Source organism: Pyrgilauda ruficollis, unplaced genomic scaffold (genome assembly GCF_017590135.1).
Source record: "Pyrgilauda ruficollis isolate IOZ18807 unplaced genomic scaffold, ASM1759013v1 scaffold38, whole genome shotgun sequence".
Classification (NCBI taxonomy): Eukaryota; Metazoa; Chordata; class Aves; order Passeriformes; family Passeridae; genus Pyrgilauda; species Pyrgilauda ruficollis.
Window position 1 is genome coordinate 8,254,735 of NW_024525267.1, and position 17,726 is coordinate 8,272,460.

Here is a 17,726-nt window from a genome sequence, read left to right on the forward strand (position 1 = left end):
TTTTTTTAATTTTTGTACTGTTCAGTTCTCCCTTCCTGCCTGGATAATTGCTACAGAATGGAAACAATCCAGGCAGAATCTGCAAAGATTAAGATGAAATGAAAAAGCAGCAATCATATGAGAATCAACACAACTACTGCCTCTGTCTGGTACCTTTGTTACACCTCAACCCCCATGAAGGAGTTTCTTTTTCCAACTCCTCCATTTTCCTCTCCCTGGATATCTCCCCTATGCCTATGCAACTTTAGAAAACGGTATGCTATATCTTCCTTTAAAAAATACAAGTGATCCTGGTTCTGCAGTACTGTTCAATTTGCCATGTAGGAAGAACTGGATGCTTAAGACAGAGACTTATTTTTACCAAAAACCCAGAAGTTAAACAAACTCAAAAAGTAATTAAGCTGAAATTTAATTAAGGGCTTACTCTTAAACAAGCTTTGTTACCTACACAACTGTAGCCTTTTCACCAGAAGCACTAGGATTTCCACACCATATATTAATAACTCATCCACCAAGTAAATGTCAAAATAAAGGGTGTGAATAGATGAGTCAGGAAATACAACATTAAGGAATGCCAGAGAAAGTCTTACATCCATTCCCTTGTGCCCATGAATCATGAGGCAGCCTTTGTTTACTCCACTCCATACTATTTTTCCTCATGCTCTGTCTCTTTCACTGAGCAGAAAGGAGAACATGCTTTCATGAGGAGCTCTTCAACATTTTACTTTCCTCACCCTGAACAATGTGTGTCCTTGTGCTTTATCCAAGAGCTGCTCTGATGACAGGATTATTGAGTCCCTCACAAGATTTTCTAGGCACTCACCACCCTGGCATCTGAACACTTCACAAACATCAATCAATTCACATTTACAGCACCTAGGTGTGACCAGGGGTTATTGCCCACATTTAGAATCACAGCACGCTTTGGGCTGGAAAGGGAGCATCAGTCCAACCCCCCTGCCATGGGACATCACTTCACTCATGACAAGCAAAGGCCAGACAGAGAGAAAAAAGGCAACAAAAAGAGTCTCTGGATTTCCAGAGAAAGATATTAGCTGATATGGCTGAAAAACTGGTTCCAGCTGCTGCACTTCTTCAAGTCACCAACAGCTGACAACTGCAACTCAAGGCACCAGATCTGAGAAAGGGGCAGGTAAAAGTCAGACCTCTCTGGATAATCAAAAAACCCATATTTTACAAGAGTTTGGCTTGCTTAGCAAGCAAAAATAGGAGGAAAAAGACTGATTTGATCTTTGGCTGACACAAGAACATGGTGATACGAACAAGCCAAGCCTTGAGGTTATGATGGAAATCATAAGGTATCTAAATTAGCCAAGAAATCCAACAAAATGCTGGGCAGCACGAACAAGGGCATCACCAGTAGAGATAGAGGAGTCACTGTCCCACTCTGCTCAGCACTTGCCAGGACACCTGGAATACTGGATGCAGTTTGGGACCACGTTGTACAAAATATTATATGGACAGGCTGAGAGAGAAGTGTACAAAGATTACTGGGAGGCCTGTGTGGGCAAATGGCTGAGAAAACTGGGTTTGGTGAGCCTTGAGAAAAGAAGAGACCTTATTACCATGTTCCAGTATTTGAAGGGTGCCCACAGAGAAGATGGAAACTCCTTTTTTACAAGGAGTCACATGGAAAATGCAAGAGGTAGTGGGTACAAGTTACTGCTGGGGAGATTTTGATTAAACACAAGAGGAAATTTTTTTCATAGAACAATCAATCACCCATTGGATTAATCTCCCCAGGGACGCGGTGGATTCCACAACATTGGCATTGTTATGATTTGACAGGGCAGGATGCTGTGCCATCTTGTCTGGACCGTGCTTTTAGCACAAAATATTGGACAAGATGGTCCTTGAGGTCCCTTCCAACCTGGAATTCTATAATAAATAACTGGGCTCTTACAGGAACTGAGGATGGGCAATGACTGAGCAAGAATAGAGTGCCCACAGCTATGCCCAAGGCAAGGCAATCTTTCCTGGGAAACTCCCTCCTTTTTTCTCTCAAGATTAAGCAATAAAAACCCAAATTCTGAAAACACCAAATGTCAGGTGGCCTTAATATTTTTTGGGTATGACTAAGTCTTGAATTTGGTTTTTTGATCACCACCCTGAAGATAATAACAAATGGCTCAAGTGGGAAGTATATAAGCAAACAACTAAACAGTGGAAACTTACACATCTGTTCAACTTCAAAGCACCCACATTTGAGACAATGACATAGGCAGAGCCAATTTACATTCAACCAACTTGCATGATGCTAGAGTCACTGGGACCACTGGAAAAGGAGCAGGATTTGGCATAAAAATTCCACTATAATAACAGGAAAGTATGCAAGAGCCTGAACAACTCTGATGGACATTTCATAAACACTTTGTGTGAACACAAAGTGTATTTTTAACCTTTCTGTGACTGTTCCTCCTCTGTGCCCAACCCTTGCCAGCTACAGCAACAACACAGCACATTGTGTCTCTTTTTATGTGTTTCACTGCACTTCATGTGATGGGACCACAATCTCAGTTCAGATCTCTAACCAGTAAAGTAGTTAAAGCTAATAAAACTTCCAGGATTTCAAAGCAGAAAATATATTAAGGCCCAAAGCAGGAATAAACTTCAATTGTTACTTAATTTATTAATTAAGTTAAATTACAGCACATGATCATAAATAAAGAAAAGCTCTTATATTCTTTTAAAGTCAATTTATGGCCTCCTTCCCAAAAGGATGAGAAATTTTAAACTTTTTTCTTTAAACATAGACATCCACTCAACAAATCCACAGTGCAGGTAATGAAGACACACAGCTAATATCAGGTAAATTTATGCTAAAGCTTTCATGTCCCTCAAACCCTCAATTCACCATCCAACATAGAAGATGCATTTTGCCCTGCCCCAGGAAAAGACTCCACAGCTGCTTTGAAGGGGAGAGACAAGCACAGTCTTGGAGGACACACCTGCAAGGATTATTCTTCTTTAAAAAGTACAAAGTACAGATTGTCTTGAGAAAGGATTATACAGGGACAATATGCCCTCTTTGTCCACCTCCCTGCCCCAAATTTCATTCAAATACAGCATTGTCAATGTAACTATATCATTACAGCCCCTGAAGAGTTTGAAACAGTCAAGCTCTGAAGAGTCTAAAACCACTAACCAGCAATGGCTTTCACTGGCAGTAGGAAGGATCATCTTTTCTACTTCATATTTAAGTCAATTATTTTGTTTCATAACAACTCAATGAACTGCAGAGCTAAACCAATCCCTTCCCCTCCAAGAAATGCTGGATGACTAAGAAATACATACCCACAGTGTTGAAAAATAAATCAAATGCTTTCAAACAACACTTTGTCACTGGGGAATAAAAACAAAGGTGAAGAGAATGACCTTGTCCTTCCCTCTGTCTGGAGAATCTAGCGTTAATGTAGGAAAGCATTAACTGCTTTCACCTTGGGACAGCCTTGCAAGTATCACAAAGAGGCAGTTCCAGGCACACTGGGATCCTACTTCCAAAGAATTCATTTCCTGTGGATTAATTTATGTGAATTGCACCAGAGCAGTTGTGCAAGCTCATCTTTTCTCCAACGCAGGTAAATCACACAAGAAAGGTGCCATTAGCAATGTCCTCCTGGAGAAGAAAGCTTTCCATGGTGTTCTCCATGGGGCAAATTCTTGGCCAGCTGGGCTCAATCCACAGATCAAATGGTTAAACCATCAACAAAAGCTTTTCTCGTTGCCCCTGTGACGAGGGCACTCCTAAGACTCAACCCTACTTCTTCCCTACCTCTCCAGCTATTTCCACGACAGGCACCTAAAAATACGGGTGGAAATTATATCAGCACAGTTGTACCACATCAATTCTACTGTAATTTCCCTTCCTCTACCAAATTCAGCTGGTATTAGCCAGCAGATTGCAGAAAATCCTGGGCATTAACATACACACATAGGCACACTGATAAGAGAGAAACCCAAGAGCAAGTAGCAGACTGCAAATCTCAAGGAACTAACCTGAAAATAATCATACCCAGGCTTTGCATTCCATTATCATGAGAATAGACAACACTGATTTAAATACCTTGTCTCCAATGAGGCTTAAGTCCTAATGAGACCTAAGAGATGCTCTTCTTAAGCAGGGTCTTTATAAGGACATTCTTGTCTCAGAAGAAAGGGTGAAAAAAGTTTCAGATGGATTTAGAGGATTCATTAGAAAGGATTTCACAGCCTTAACATTAGTTCAGATCAGGGTGCTTTGCAAACCTTGGCTTTCAGCTGTTCCAAGTACCGCAGATGGTAAGATTCCATGGCATGGAAAACCCAGCAGTTAAACCACTGCCATCTTCAAAAACAATGCCTGTAACTGCAGCTAAAACAGGAAATGGGCATTTCATCAATTAATTTAAAGCTACCTCTACAAAGCAGCTGTGCACAGTATTTAGGAAGCAAGGCAAATTACTTGCTGTTATTTCCACACTGTCCCAGGTAAGGACCTTTTTAGCCTCCAATTCCCAGCTAACCTGTGCACATCCCTGCACAGATGTACCCTCAAGGTCCTCCCCAGGAGCCAATCTTGAGAAATCATATGCCATGACATCAGCTCAGTTTTGCACTCCTTAAAGCTGAAAGCAGCAGATACCTTGCAAACAAGCCCAGCTAGAGGTATGTGAATATTATAACCCACTGTCAGTAAATCCCTGCTTCATTGGTTTTGCCTTTGGAGATCCATGCCCCATACTTTCCCAATTATGTTGGCTACGTGCTTTCCACTGGTGTTGCAATGGGAATTGCAGACATCTTTTCACGGCATCTCCAACCGCTTGTTTTTACTTTTCCTCCTTTGAAGTGCCACTGATTATTTATGACCCACTCAGGGACTCAAAGACCTGCCCTCCACAGAGGCCTCTCCATGTAAACTGAAGTCTGTTCCTAGCAACAGATTATTATTACTCATGCACTGAGCCAAGCCAACATCATGAACAGAAACGGCAGATTTTTATCTTTGGTGAACCAATCCAAAGGAAGTAGAGCTCCACAATGCTGACCAACCGAAGACCCTTTCCTTTTTGGCTATTAACAAAAATCTCTGTTTGTTTTAGATTCAGAAAGAAGAAGCGTCATTCAGAGGTGTGAGTCTTGAGCCTTGCAAAGTGCTACTGAGCCAGATTTTTTTGGTAAGCTATCTTTCCGGAAGTTTGACAGAGCCTCGCTAAAGGTAAATTGTTGGCATCCAAATCATGACCTCATGACCTAAATAATTATCACAGGAAACCCCACATGAAGTTGGTTTGGTTTTCGCTCTTTTATAATATTTCTTTTCCCATCATTTCTAATGTAGTCACACCTATGTTAAGCCTGAGAAATTTACACAGCACTTCAGTTTGATGGTCCTGCTTTCTCCTCAACACTTCATTTACAATGATTTCACCATGTTTTCACTCAGTGGTGGGAGAAAGTTCTGTTTAAAGGATGCATTTTCTATCACCTTTGCATTTAAACACTCTTTTATTATTTTTTTTAAGATCCTACTCCAAACTGATGTTCATCCCTTCCACCTTTAAAGTGTTTGTCAACATCACTCTTCTGGGCCATCCCAGACTGTATCACATTCCCAACTGGAATGTGATCACACAGAAAACATGCCCTTCAAAGCCAGATTCCTCAGGATGGCAAAAATCAGAACAACATCATTGACAGATCTGCCTTGACTTCCTCCCTTGAGGAAGTGACAACTTCCTAGGTCTGGCAAAAAAAATAACTATTTGTCATCATCCAATATGCAATAATGACATATTCTCTGTGCTTCCCTGGAGGAAGAAAAGTGCTTCCATTAGGTTCCCATCCCTCTGAAGGTGATACAGAAAAGAGGCTATAGCCTCCTGATCCTACATAACACCCAAGAGCAGTCAGATGGGTATCAGCCAGTCTTTTAATAAGTGGTATTAGTGCATGTGGCATCAGAGAGACTGCATTGCCTGGGATGAAGTTGAAATAAGCCTGGCCTTGGCTGTCAGTAGCTGGAGATGAAGGAATCCAAAAGAGAAAAGCTTGGAAAAGACTGAACAACTCTGCTCAGGTAGAACCAAGCCAAGAGAGCATTAGATAGAGCTGCAAGACACAAGCATGGAGAACATAAGATCTTCAGGAGGTGCAGAGCTGGACATGAAGCTGCACCTCACTGCCACAGAAATGATCTTGTCTCATGTGATCTGATGCTCTGGAACCAAGTGGACAAGTAAGGACTCCTCCAAAGAAAAAGAGCTGCAAGACCAAGGCAGCTCTTATAAGTTTATTTATGACAAGCAGCAGCAGTACATTTTTGTTATACAGGGACTTCCCAGTGATCTATTTATAGTTTTTGAAAACCAGCCAGGAGAAGCATATGAGTATACAAAAGCCACACCATTTTTAAGGCCAGCAAATGTTGCTAGGTTGTCTTTGATTTGCACATCAGTAACACTTCCTGTTACAGAAGCACAATGGATCTTCTCATTGTGTTAATCAATTTTAAAACACTGTTAGCTAAGTGTCTTTCTTGACCTTTCCTTTTTTTTTGGGGGGGTGGTAATATATCAGTCATCCTGGTACAATTACACAGTTTGAAAACTGCACTAACTCCATGCTGATGTTAACACACACAGAGAAATGCTTTTATTAACAGAGCTAAGCCTTGGTCACACAGTCACAGAGGCTGACCCGCAGAGGAGCACGATGCAATTACCTGCCCTCAGAATACGAGCCTGTCTCATATTTATCTGTTCCCAAGTGGGAAGGCAGTGCCAAAGCATGCCGACTAAAACTGCAGAAACAATTCCGTTTTCAACTGGTTTCCAAGATTTTCCATATTGCTAATAAACACAATAACTGGTCAGGACTTTAAATCACAGCTGTTAAGGTGAAAAAGAGGAGTTTTGAATGCCTGGAGGCATACACTTTGATCACACCAGGGTCCACTGCTATGCAGAAAGCCGAAAACACCGTGGTGGCTTCATGCCTCCATCAACATCAAGGGCTCAGGCGACAATTCAGTCTCCAAAACACAAAGCCATGGGCACACTCCAGCCCAAAACTACCTGTGCAATGCCCAGAAGCTTCCAATTGTGTCCAAAAAGCCATGTCATCTGTTGCTGTGAGGCCAGAATGGAAAAGCTTTTCCAGAGCAGGGGATGGTCTTGCACTCCCCAGCCAGACAGAGCACTCCAAGGCCGCTTCCCGCAGATAACGGGGCTGTGGGGAAGGGTTATCACAAAAACAACACCAAAACACGGGCTGGCTTCAGATCCGTGCTGCACCTGGGAGCTGCATCCAGCGCACAAACACCACCTCCTCCTCCACGCCGGGCTAACTAGGAACGCAGGCAGCAAGACGACAATCGCTGTCACTTCACTCCTACAAGCCTCTCCCCCTTCTCCCGGGACAGACAGCCCTACGTGGCCGCTTGCCCTGGCTAGCTGGGCTCAGGCTGTAGCCACGGAGCAGCCACGCCGTGCCTGGCCTCTGTGGGAAGGGGAGCAGCGCGGCCGGGCAGCGCCGCAGGGCGCAGGCAGGCCTGACCTTGGGCCGGGCAGCTCCCAGCACACAGCTCCGCTCCCACAGCCCCTCCTCGGCCTTCCTGGCCCGGGTCCGGCTGTACAGTAGGGAAGGGACGGGAAGGGGGCGGGAATGGCCTGTAATCACAGAGAGTTACAGCTCTCATGCCTGATCGGAACAAACCGGACGATACTGCCCACGCTAACCAAGCAAGAAGCATGGCAGTAAGTTGTTACTCTTATTTACAAGTGTTTCCCTCCCTTGGATTGCAACTGAAAGTCAGTGTTTTCATACCGACCCACAGGCACACTGGAACCATTTTACGTGGTAAATATATTTAAAAAAGCAATATATAACAACTACACCTTCTTGGAATTAATGGCAGGATATTAATGAGAAACAGGCTCCTAGTAATATCATGCCTTTGAAGGAATACAAATGTTTCCTTCCCACTGCCTTCCCAATTCCCTTTTTCCGCAAATAAAGGAAACAGTCAGATGGTTAACAAACACATTATTCTGTTGAGCAAAGCTCTCCTAAGCAATAAAAAGACCTGAAGTTTCTAAATTAAATCATAACACTGTTCAGAAAGACCTTCCTGCAGAGCAGTAATCTGCTCTGTTAGGAAGTTAGGAAAAGAGAAAGCCACTATGGATAGTGGCAATCTGAACACAGGAGTTTCACTAAAGCAGGGACTTGTTCTGACTGAGCAGAATCCCTGGAAGCAGCAGAGCAATGTTTGCACAACAGACCTCGCAGACAGAGCCGGGAAAGGGGAGGAAAGTGAACTGCACCGTGGATTTGGGAGCCTAAAGAGAAAGGGCATGTCTCAAGCTAAACCCATGTGCTTTGGCAGTATTCTTGCAAGGATCACAAACTTGTTGTGACCACTAAATATAGCAGAGAAAAGGAATCTACTGCAAGTAGCTCTCTCCAGCAGTTCTCACTGGTTTATGCAGGCAGAAGAAAAACACAAAAGGGAGATTTGTCAAGCAAATGGCAAACGAAGCTTGCCAAATTTGAAGGGCAAATTACAATTTAAATGATAGGTCCTAGCTTGGCAGCTGTGAATTCATCAGCTTCTCTCTCAAGCATGTCCAGTCAAGGCTACAGCAATGCAAGATACTATGCTTCCCCAGCACACCTCTCCTCTGATTTGGAGGGGCTGCCAAAAAGAATGAGTTTTTCATCTGCCTATAATTCTTCCAGATGAAAATTCCCTTCAAAGTGCTAGTTCAGGGTCTTGTTTGTTTGTTTTGTGCCTTCTGTCCCACGTACTTCAAGGTCTGTGGGCAGAGCAGCCTTTCTGAAAGCACAGCTTGCATGCTCGCATGCCTGTGCTGGTTCTGCACATACAAAAGGGGCCCCTCAACAGTGGCATCTCCCACACTGACTGTGCAGGACCTCCTCCACTAAGAAAAGCACTTTCCTTTACCATTTAAGAGAAATAAAATATCTCTGTCTTTGCTTTGAAAGAATTAGCTGCTTTAGAGGAAAGAAAAGAAACCCACAAATGTACATCTCTGATTTATAGCATTGTTTCAAGTTTGCAGAGTAACTTCTGGCATGCAGTGAAAACCTGGCCAAACACTGTTACTCCTGCCAGTGCAGATGCCAGAAAAGACCAAACAGCCAAAGGGCTCATAAACAACCTAAGAGAAAGAGTTTGGTGTTGCACAGTAAATTGCTAGAATAAACTCTTCTTGCTATACAAAATAAAAAAATAAAATACAGGTGCAATTGCAAAGCCAAGTACTCCAAATTAGAAGCAGCCCAGATTAAAGAATGCCTTACTTATATCATGCATTCCACTTCTGCACACTCAGGGTGACAACAGTCTTCCCATCCAAGTCTGAACCATGGGGTGTCCAGGCTGCTTTCTTTGAGAATCAGGATTTCTTACAATGCAGGCAAACCAGGAGAGATGCCCGTGAGCCCCGTGCATCTCCCTGGCTGAAAGGCAGCAGCATTACTGACACAGAAGTTACTTACAGACAAGCCCAGTCTAGCACCGGAGGCCGTGTTGCGTAAGCAGAGCTGCTGCTCCATCCTGTCCCGGGCCAAGCAGGTGAGGTAAGACATGAGCCAGCCCCAGCCCGAGCCAGCTCCAGCCCACCGAGGTGTCTCTGGACAGTTTTTAGGGACACACCTCTTGCAGTCACCATCCAGAACGAAACCCCAGCAGGGAGATGGCATGTGATCACCAACACAAGCAACAACCTTGGAACAGGATATGCTTCAATTTCCTCACAATTCACACACTGGCTTTCAGTACAGTGAACTCCTGGACTGGCTTCTCGCAGAATTTTTGCAAGAAGAAACACGTTCAGTCACCTCTGAGCTTTGCAAAGGTGATGCCTTTGCTCACCTACATTACCTGTAAAGCCATTCCAAGGCTACCTACAGCACCAGGACAGCATAACTGCTCTGCAGGAACACTGTTTGCTCACACTAAATTGCACAGACACCCACTTCCATCCCCTGAGGAACTCCTGAGGTTACCTGGACATGTAATTGGGAAGAAAATTCGGACTTTTCACTTCTCCAAAACAAAGCCAGTCCTGCTCTTGATTCCCTATTACAATAACAAGCTCTGCTTTCTTGCTTTCTCCATCCCAGGGGTATTTCGTCATCAACATTCCACCCAGTTTTGCATAAGAAACAACACTGTAAACTGTTTATCATACACTCCTTTTCTTAAAAAAAGACAAACCAAAAAAGCCTACCAAACAACCCTAAACCTGTCAGCCTTAACTGTGAAACCACTTGTTACAGGCTGAGCAGTTGAAGAAGCAGGATGACAATGCCAGGAAATACCTGGAATTGATCTTCAAAGTTTATTTTTGGAGACTGGCTTTTCTCCCAGCTCTTATTTAATAATTTGCTCTTTCCCTCCTCTCCCCAGTTGTTCTCTCCGGGGTCAAATTGCAATCTGTTTCACCTCCTGGAGTTCACCCACAGACCCCCTAAGAAGAACTTTAGGAATCAAATTCTGGCTCAGACAACACGTTCTTTCTATTTCATGGCTATCATATTCTTTCTCAGGTATCAGGAAAGATAGAATAGTCTGGTATTTGTCTGGAATCAGACGTGCACAGGATCCATTTAGCACTCAGTACCTGCCTGTGCTTCTTATCTTTGCTACACAAGCAAATTTCTTCAGCAAAGTCTCTCCCTCGACATTTAGCAAAGGAAGTCTTTCTATTGCGAACTAGTTCTCCAAGTATTAGAAATTTTACCCTTAGCCTACCTGGTTTACCAGCTCAGATAGGCTTTTGCTACAGGAGCTGTTGATTTCTTTTCCAGACTGCTAAACAACACAATGGTGGCAGCAACATCTCAGAGGTGACCAGGGTGTGGCTACCTGAGGTTTGCATTTAGATCTATCCATCGCATGCTGTGGATGTGTCTGCTTAAAGAGTTTCCACACATCACCCAGCCACCAGGGTACAGCCACACCTGCTGTCCAGGACCACGACAAGACTGAACTGTTGCATATTTACCCCAAGGTTCAGGTGCTTGCGACTGAGAGCACACACACAGTCACCCTCAGCATTGTGCCTGAACTATGGATGTTTGCAAGAGAAAGAACAGTGTGGGGGTTCCAGTTGTGGGTTTCTCTGGGTCTGGATTGAAGGCACTTGAGACAGTAGTCCATGTTCGGACTCAAGTGTTTATTATTTCTTATCACTAAAACAGTCTCACTACTGTGAGTTCAGGAGCTTTTCATTAGAAGGTACAAAATGGCCAACAATCTCTTGTCAGGTCTTTTAAGACTAAACTATCCAATTAAGAACCAACACCTAGATTATTTTCCTTTTTAACCCAATAACTGATCCCAAAGAGCCACAATGCAGACTTTTCTGCCCAATTACAAAATGCCACCCAAACCCATGAAGAAGAAGGAAGAAGAAGCATGAAGAAGAAAGCCATGACAACACTCTGTGCCCTCCATCTTGCTTCCATTTACAACATAGTAAAAATACCAAAATCTAAATTTCTCATAAAGTGATACAGCTACACTACTATCTATAATCTATTTCACACTTTTGTGGATTCTGGTCTATCTTGAAGTCTAGGAAACTTTCTCCATACATAAGTGTCAAAGTCAGTGCTCCCCTGGGGGTCAGGGCACCCCAGAGCAGACAGAGAAATATTCCAGGAGCCCTGGGTTTCCACAGAACAGGCAAAGGAAGATGAGCCTATGCAATTTTGCAGAAGGTTTCCAGCCAAATGAAGTGAGTACCTACCAGGTGCTGTCCACCACTGAGAGCCAGTGCCAGCCTTGCCCCAAAGGAGTGCAGCAGATTGCAAGGCAGCTGCGAGGAGCTCGGGCAGGGGAAGGAGCACACCACCCCAGGGAGCCCACAGCATCCTCACTGCTTCCACCTCTGCCACTAACCTGATGTGCGACCTTGAAAATGCCACTCTGCAAATCCCCTTCGGCCTCTTATAGCAGATTGTCAGGTCCAGCCCAAAGCTCGTCTGAGTCCAGGGACTGACCAGGGGTGAAGGGTGGATTTAAACTGGATGTTGCTGCCTGCTCCCCAGTCTCAGGTTCAGCCAAACGCCTTATACTGCACAACCAACACTGAGTCTGGTGGAAATGAGGACACTCAGAGCCCTCCTAGATGCTCTGCTGGGACATGAGACACTTTGGCCGAGATTCAGCTCTCCAGACACTAAGCAGCCACAGGAGCAGTACCTCTGTAAGTGCTCTTTGTTTGAGCTCAGCAGAAACAATGGAGAGGAACAGGCACTTTTAGGGCAGTTTGTCCAATGTATTTTTAGATGTCCAACTCAGGGTGGATGAATCATGGCTCAAAAGCGTGTGCTCCTCTCCAGTGACTATGAAAGGAGTCTGGAGAACTGTCTTTCGTGCAGATAGTTACATTATATAGTTTGGCAAGATGAACTGTGGCCTTTAAAGATGGGGGAAAGGCAGGAAACAAAGCAGCACACCCTTGGGTTACACTGAAGTACCCTCCAAGTGCTCTGTGCCTCCCTCCCCCAGAAACACCTTGTACCTAGATGATACACAACCACCTTCACCCCTGGGCTTGGCTTTGCTAGAAGAATTTCATTCAGTTACTGAACTTGCATATTTCACCAAATATTCCTGCAAGAAGAGCTGCACATTGCTGACAAGCCTCAAGAGCCTCCAAGAAGCTGGACATGCTTCTTGTGAGTCAGCTTTCCTTCCTTTCCCTGCATCATTTAGGTGGTTATTAACAACACAAGCCCATGCAACACAGAGGTCTCTAATGGAAATTGAACAGAGTTTCTCAGGTGTCTCTACAACCACTTCACGGATGGATGTACAGGCTGCCACAGACCAAGGGGTACCCAGTGTATTCCTTCCCCTCTGCTTAAACCTTTTGCTCACCAGCTCCTGGTCTTTATCCTGGCAACCAACAGCTCAGAAGTTTCAGAAGGCAGAACTTTTTCCTGCAAACCCCACATTTCTGCCTCCTCCCTACACTTCCACAAAAGTAATTACAAGTGCTTTGTTTTCCATCTTAATTGTCATTTCCTTTGATAGAACTTACAGCCTAAGTCTTAACGCTCAGATAACTAATGCCATTCTTTTCTCTTCTTCCTCATCCCTGGTCACAAACAGTATTGCTTGTACCAGGGTCAGCAGTTCCTTAAAAACCTCTCGAGCCAATCTGTGCAGGGCTGCATTGTGCAGGGAGTTATCAGCAGGCTGCAGGAAGGTTAGAAAGCAAACATGCCTCTCTACGAGACCAAAGTTATGCCTGGAGTCAAAGCCCCGTCCTGTTTCCCCTCCTGTGGGGAGATAACAGCCTGTTCTACACCAGCTCTTTCCCCCACACAGCTTTCTGCCGTGCACACAAGCTGGGCTAAACAGAAGTTTTAGTCCCACTCCCTCTCCTGTCCCTGTCCTAGTCCCTCTGCACCTCCACGGAAGCAGATTGTTCCATCTCCTGCTGTGAGTACTGTCATTTAGGTGATCTACAGAGGTTGTCTTCTTTGTACCCTCACCAACACCAGGAGCTGTGTGTGATCCATGAAGGTGGCAGGAAGCTGGCCAGTATTCAGCAACAGTGTTTAGTCTGCAATCCTGTCGCAAAGAAAATGCTCCGAACAAGAGTGGTCTCTCCCCTCTCAGCATTATCCCAAGCCAAAATACATTCATCCTTCACAGTGACTGCTTGCTACTGGCACCCTTCATGCTCTGCAGGATGCAAGTCAGTCCAGGAAGTGTAAGGCAGTCAAATTCATGTCCTGTGGGATAACATAAGCTGTATTTTATGATTCATAGTCCAGCAGCTGTATGTTCTACCGCAGGTATAAACTCCTGCTCCTCCTGCAGGAACTGCAAGTCAGCACAAAGAGAGTGGGGTGAACATTGCCTGTCCCTTAACATGGATATACCACTGGTACTCCCATACATTTACACTCCTGACAAATTCATCCACACCAGCTGAAGTAAAAAACTCCCTCTGACCCAAGTCAGGTCTTGATTCCTCCTCTAGAGAGCAAAAATAGCAAAATCAGATCAACCTGCTCTGCCAGTGTCTACATGGCCAACTCTGCCTCAGTTACAGGAGTCCCCCACCCAAACCGTCCAGAGATGAAATTCAAGCAAGGAAAGATTAGGTGAGAGGTGTATGAAATGTCACCTTCCCTTTAATCACAGCTTATGGATCCATCCCAAAGCATTACTCATGCAGTGCTCCACACTCCACATTGTGTATAATCCCACTGCCTAATCCAGGTACTTGTTCAAACAGGCACGTTGCTAGGAGTGGGTCCTTGCCATCACTGGGAGCATTCCTTCAAGACCATATCCTCTCCCACATGCAGAAGTACCATGACAGCTCAAAAAAACCTGCAGGAAAGGCAGAGCAAGCGTGGTGCACACACAGCTCATTCCTTCAACAGGACACAACCATGGCCATCCTCTCCCACGCTGCCAGATCGTGTTGGGGAAACACTTCAGTTGTGGTAAGCAACAGATAAGCATCTCTGCACCGACACAGAAAAAGCATCTCAGCTGGTAGATTTTAAAACCGGTATTTATTGTGCCTCAGGGAAGAAAATAAATTGGCTAAATGGGCTGAAAGGCACAGCTTCACTAGGAAGAGCTTGGATTGTCTCTTCGCATCTTTCGGCACAAACCCGGCCATTGAGAGCCCAGATCTAAAACAGAGCTGCAGTTGCTAAGAAAACAGCGCTGCAAACAGATGTCAGGAGATGATTCATGGAGTAAAGGCATATCCCTGTACTACAGATAAACCAAAATGAATGAGGCTCTTTATACCTGATCTCCCAAGCTGGCCTTCTTCACACCCGCTTTGGGACTTTTTCTTTAGTTCCTTTCTGTATTCAGATGTTGAGGAAACTGAGCAGAGCTGAACTCACTGTTTATGGAACAATTACTAGTAAAGGGGTTTTACAACGTGCATGATTAACTCAATAAATGGGCTAAGTTGTGGCCCATTTTTCCCCTAAAAGAATGCAATTTTCTCCCAAAGCATGCAAGCAATCTTTCCCAAAACATACCACGAGGAGTAACAAAAAACACAGATAAAAACTGCAAAGAAACAAACAGTAACTGGTTAGGGGTTTTTTTCTTACTTTCTCTTTCAACATAAAACTTAAAATTAGCAGCTAGGGAGATAAAGCATTTTCAAGCTATTAGATCACTAGCCAGCAATGCACACTGCTCCTTGAATTACTTCATTGTGTCTCTGCTTAAAATCTTTGCCTGACAAATAAATAAAAAATAGCTGGCACACTACAGGACTGGTCAAGTGCTACTGACACCAACAAAATTCTCAGTTACTTTACTGAACTTTTAGTCAGATTTAATAGGAGAAAGATTAGCTCCTTCCTTAGAATATCCAGAACCATGTAACATCCTGAGTTGGAAGGAACCCCCAAGGAGCATTAAAGTACAGTTCCTTCGCCCCTCTTGAACCACCATGCTCAAATCTTAGCACTGTACGGTATCAGCAGCACTTAACACAGGGTTTCCTGAGGGTATTTGTAAGGAAATGTTTAAATAAAGGAACTTTAATACGTGTTTTTGTAGAAAACTCAGGTAAAAAGGTAATTATCATTCATTACCATTCATTAGGAAGCAGGGAAGAAGGAACATTAATTTGTACATTTCTGAATAGGTGTTTGTACAGCATTTCACATGATGGGGGCCCAAACATTGCCAGTGCACACATCAGTACATGGTGACACGTTATTGTGGTCACTGCTGGTGCTTCACCTCCAAATTCCAGTGTCACCACCTACCCCTCTCTCTTAACTCATCCCCACTGCCACCACCTGCAGATGCCAGGGCTTCCTCTCCTCTGCCACCTCCTGCTCACTCCACACCACCCCATCCTCTCTTGCTGTGACATGCTGCCTTCTGCCTCGGAAATCAATTATTTAGGCTGCCCTGATTTCAGCGAGAGGTGGCTGTGCGTGCAGACACTCTTATTGTGAGCAGAGTTAACAGCTGCCACCACAGCTCCCTCTCAGAAGTGGCTGAAGACCGTGACACAGCTACCCAGGCGCCAGCAGCCGCGTGTTGCTTCTGCAGGAATTGCATTTCACACAGAGATGTAAACAGACGTGCCGGCCAAGCTACGGCTCTGCTCACTTGGCCAACAGTCACAGTAACGAGCCAGGACGCTGCACGTGGCACTTACGTCTTTGTCTGTCTGTCTGTCCTGCAAGGGCAGATCACCCTGTGAGCTGAGAGGGAGGAAAACTCAGGAATGACAGAAAGAGGGGGAGAGGACAGGCGGGACACAGGGAAAGAGGAAAGCAGAGGCATGAGGAGCACACAGTCCCAGACATGACAAAGGCTGTGAGAAACTCCAAAACTTGCTCGAAGTTTTCTCTCTGGTAGATTCCCAGTAACTTGAGGAGGGTGCACCTGCTCTACTTCCTGATGCCTCCAGCAGCTCTCAGGAGAAACAGAGAAGAACGATTCAGTTTGATTCAGAACGATTCAGACTGAGCCCAGGTGTAGCTCTGAAGGTGAAAGGAGGAAAAGGAGCCTTCCCTTAAACCCACAAACACACAGAGCACCTGACACTAAGCCAGCACCAAGTTACAGACAGGGAGCCCCACGTGCGGCATCCCACGGGCTGGAATAACACAGATCCGTAAAAACTGCTCCGAAAGGGAGCAGGCGTCTGCCAGGAGCCCTGGAAAGACGGGAGGAAGGGAGGGAAGGCAGGAGGGAGGCTGGCAGCGAGGCGGGAAAGAGAAAAGAGCCCATGTGCAGCGGGAAGCACAGAGCGCGCGAGTCCTCAGCGGGCAGCGCTTCACCGGGGCAGCAGCGCCGGCAATAAAACAGCGCAGGGAGGATGCCGCTGCCTCCTGCGGCCCTCCCAGAAAAGCAGTCGCTCCCTTTTCCCGAAAACTTTGCCTGAGTAAGTTTGCACGATTAGTTCCTCAACACATAATCCAAAGAGATATCGACGTTCCCAGCGGTACCCACGGCTCCCCGGGGAAGCGCCGGTCACCTGCCCGCACCCCCTGCGTGCTCCCCCGCCGCGGGACAAGCCGGTCCCGGGACAAGCCGGCTCCGGCCGGAGCTCCTCCGGCAGCGCGGCCCCCGCTCGGGGAGGGCAGGGCAGGACCGCGGGGGCGGGAGCTCGCTCCAAGCCCGCTCCAAGCTCGCTCCCGCCGCCGGCCGAGCCCGCCGCGCACCCTCCGCGCAGCCCGGCGAACTCCCGCCGCTGCCCCGCCGCGGTCCCTTCCCCTCTTCCCCGGCTTTCGCAGCGCTGGGAAAGGGGGGGGGACGCGCTCCGGGAGCGCGGTCTCTCCATCCGCGCCCCCCCGCGCAGCGATGTCCCGCGGGGGGCGCGGGCGGTGCCGAAGGTGCAGCCGGCACCGAGGGAACAAAGGCGGCGGCGGCGGGGAACAAAGAGCGGCAGGTACCGGCGCGGCGGAGGGCGCGGGCAGAGGAGCGGGGCGGCGGCACGGGCGAGCCGGGGCAGGGGCCGGGCCGGGCCGGGCGGACAACGCCGCCGCTCCCGCACAAAGGCGCAGCCGGGGCCGCGCCGCAACTTCCCGCGGGCGGGTCCCGGCGGGGCAGACTCACCGCGGGCGCAGTCCCGGCATCGGCGGCGGGCGCGGGTGGCGGTGCCGAGGGCGGGAGAGAGGAGGAGGAGGAGGAGGAGGAAGGACGGACCGGCCGCTCCCCGCCCCGGCCG

The 17,726-nt window shown here is 46.4% G+C and overlaps 1 protein-coding gene and 1 long non-coding RNA gene across 4 annotated transcripts in view; one reads left to right on the forward strand and one right to left on the reverse strand.

Annotated features, from left to right (window-relative positions):
- The window catches only part of SYNE2 (spectrin repeat containing nuclear envelope protein 2), a 175,985-nt gene extending 158,259 nt beyond the window's left edge, over window positions 1–17,726 (reverse strand). For all 3 annotated transcript variants that reach the window (XM_041476401.1, XM_041476402.1, XM_041476399.1), the window contains exon 1: window positions 17,615–17,726. The gene's annotated coding sequence lies outside the window, so the exon portion shown is untranslated. The remainder of the gene's footprint in view (window positions 1–17,614) is intronic.
- Window positions 17,234–17,726, forward strand: part of LOC121358304 — a 2,874-nt gene continuing 2,381 nt past the window's right edge. The window contains exon 1 of the long non-coding RNA XR_005955854.1: window positions 17,234–17,447. This is a non-coding gene — a long non-coding RNA (uncharacterized LOC121358304). The remainder of the gene's footprint in view (window positions 17,448–17,726) is intronic.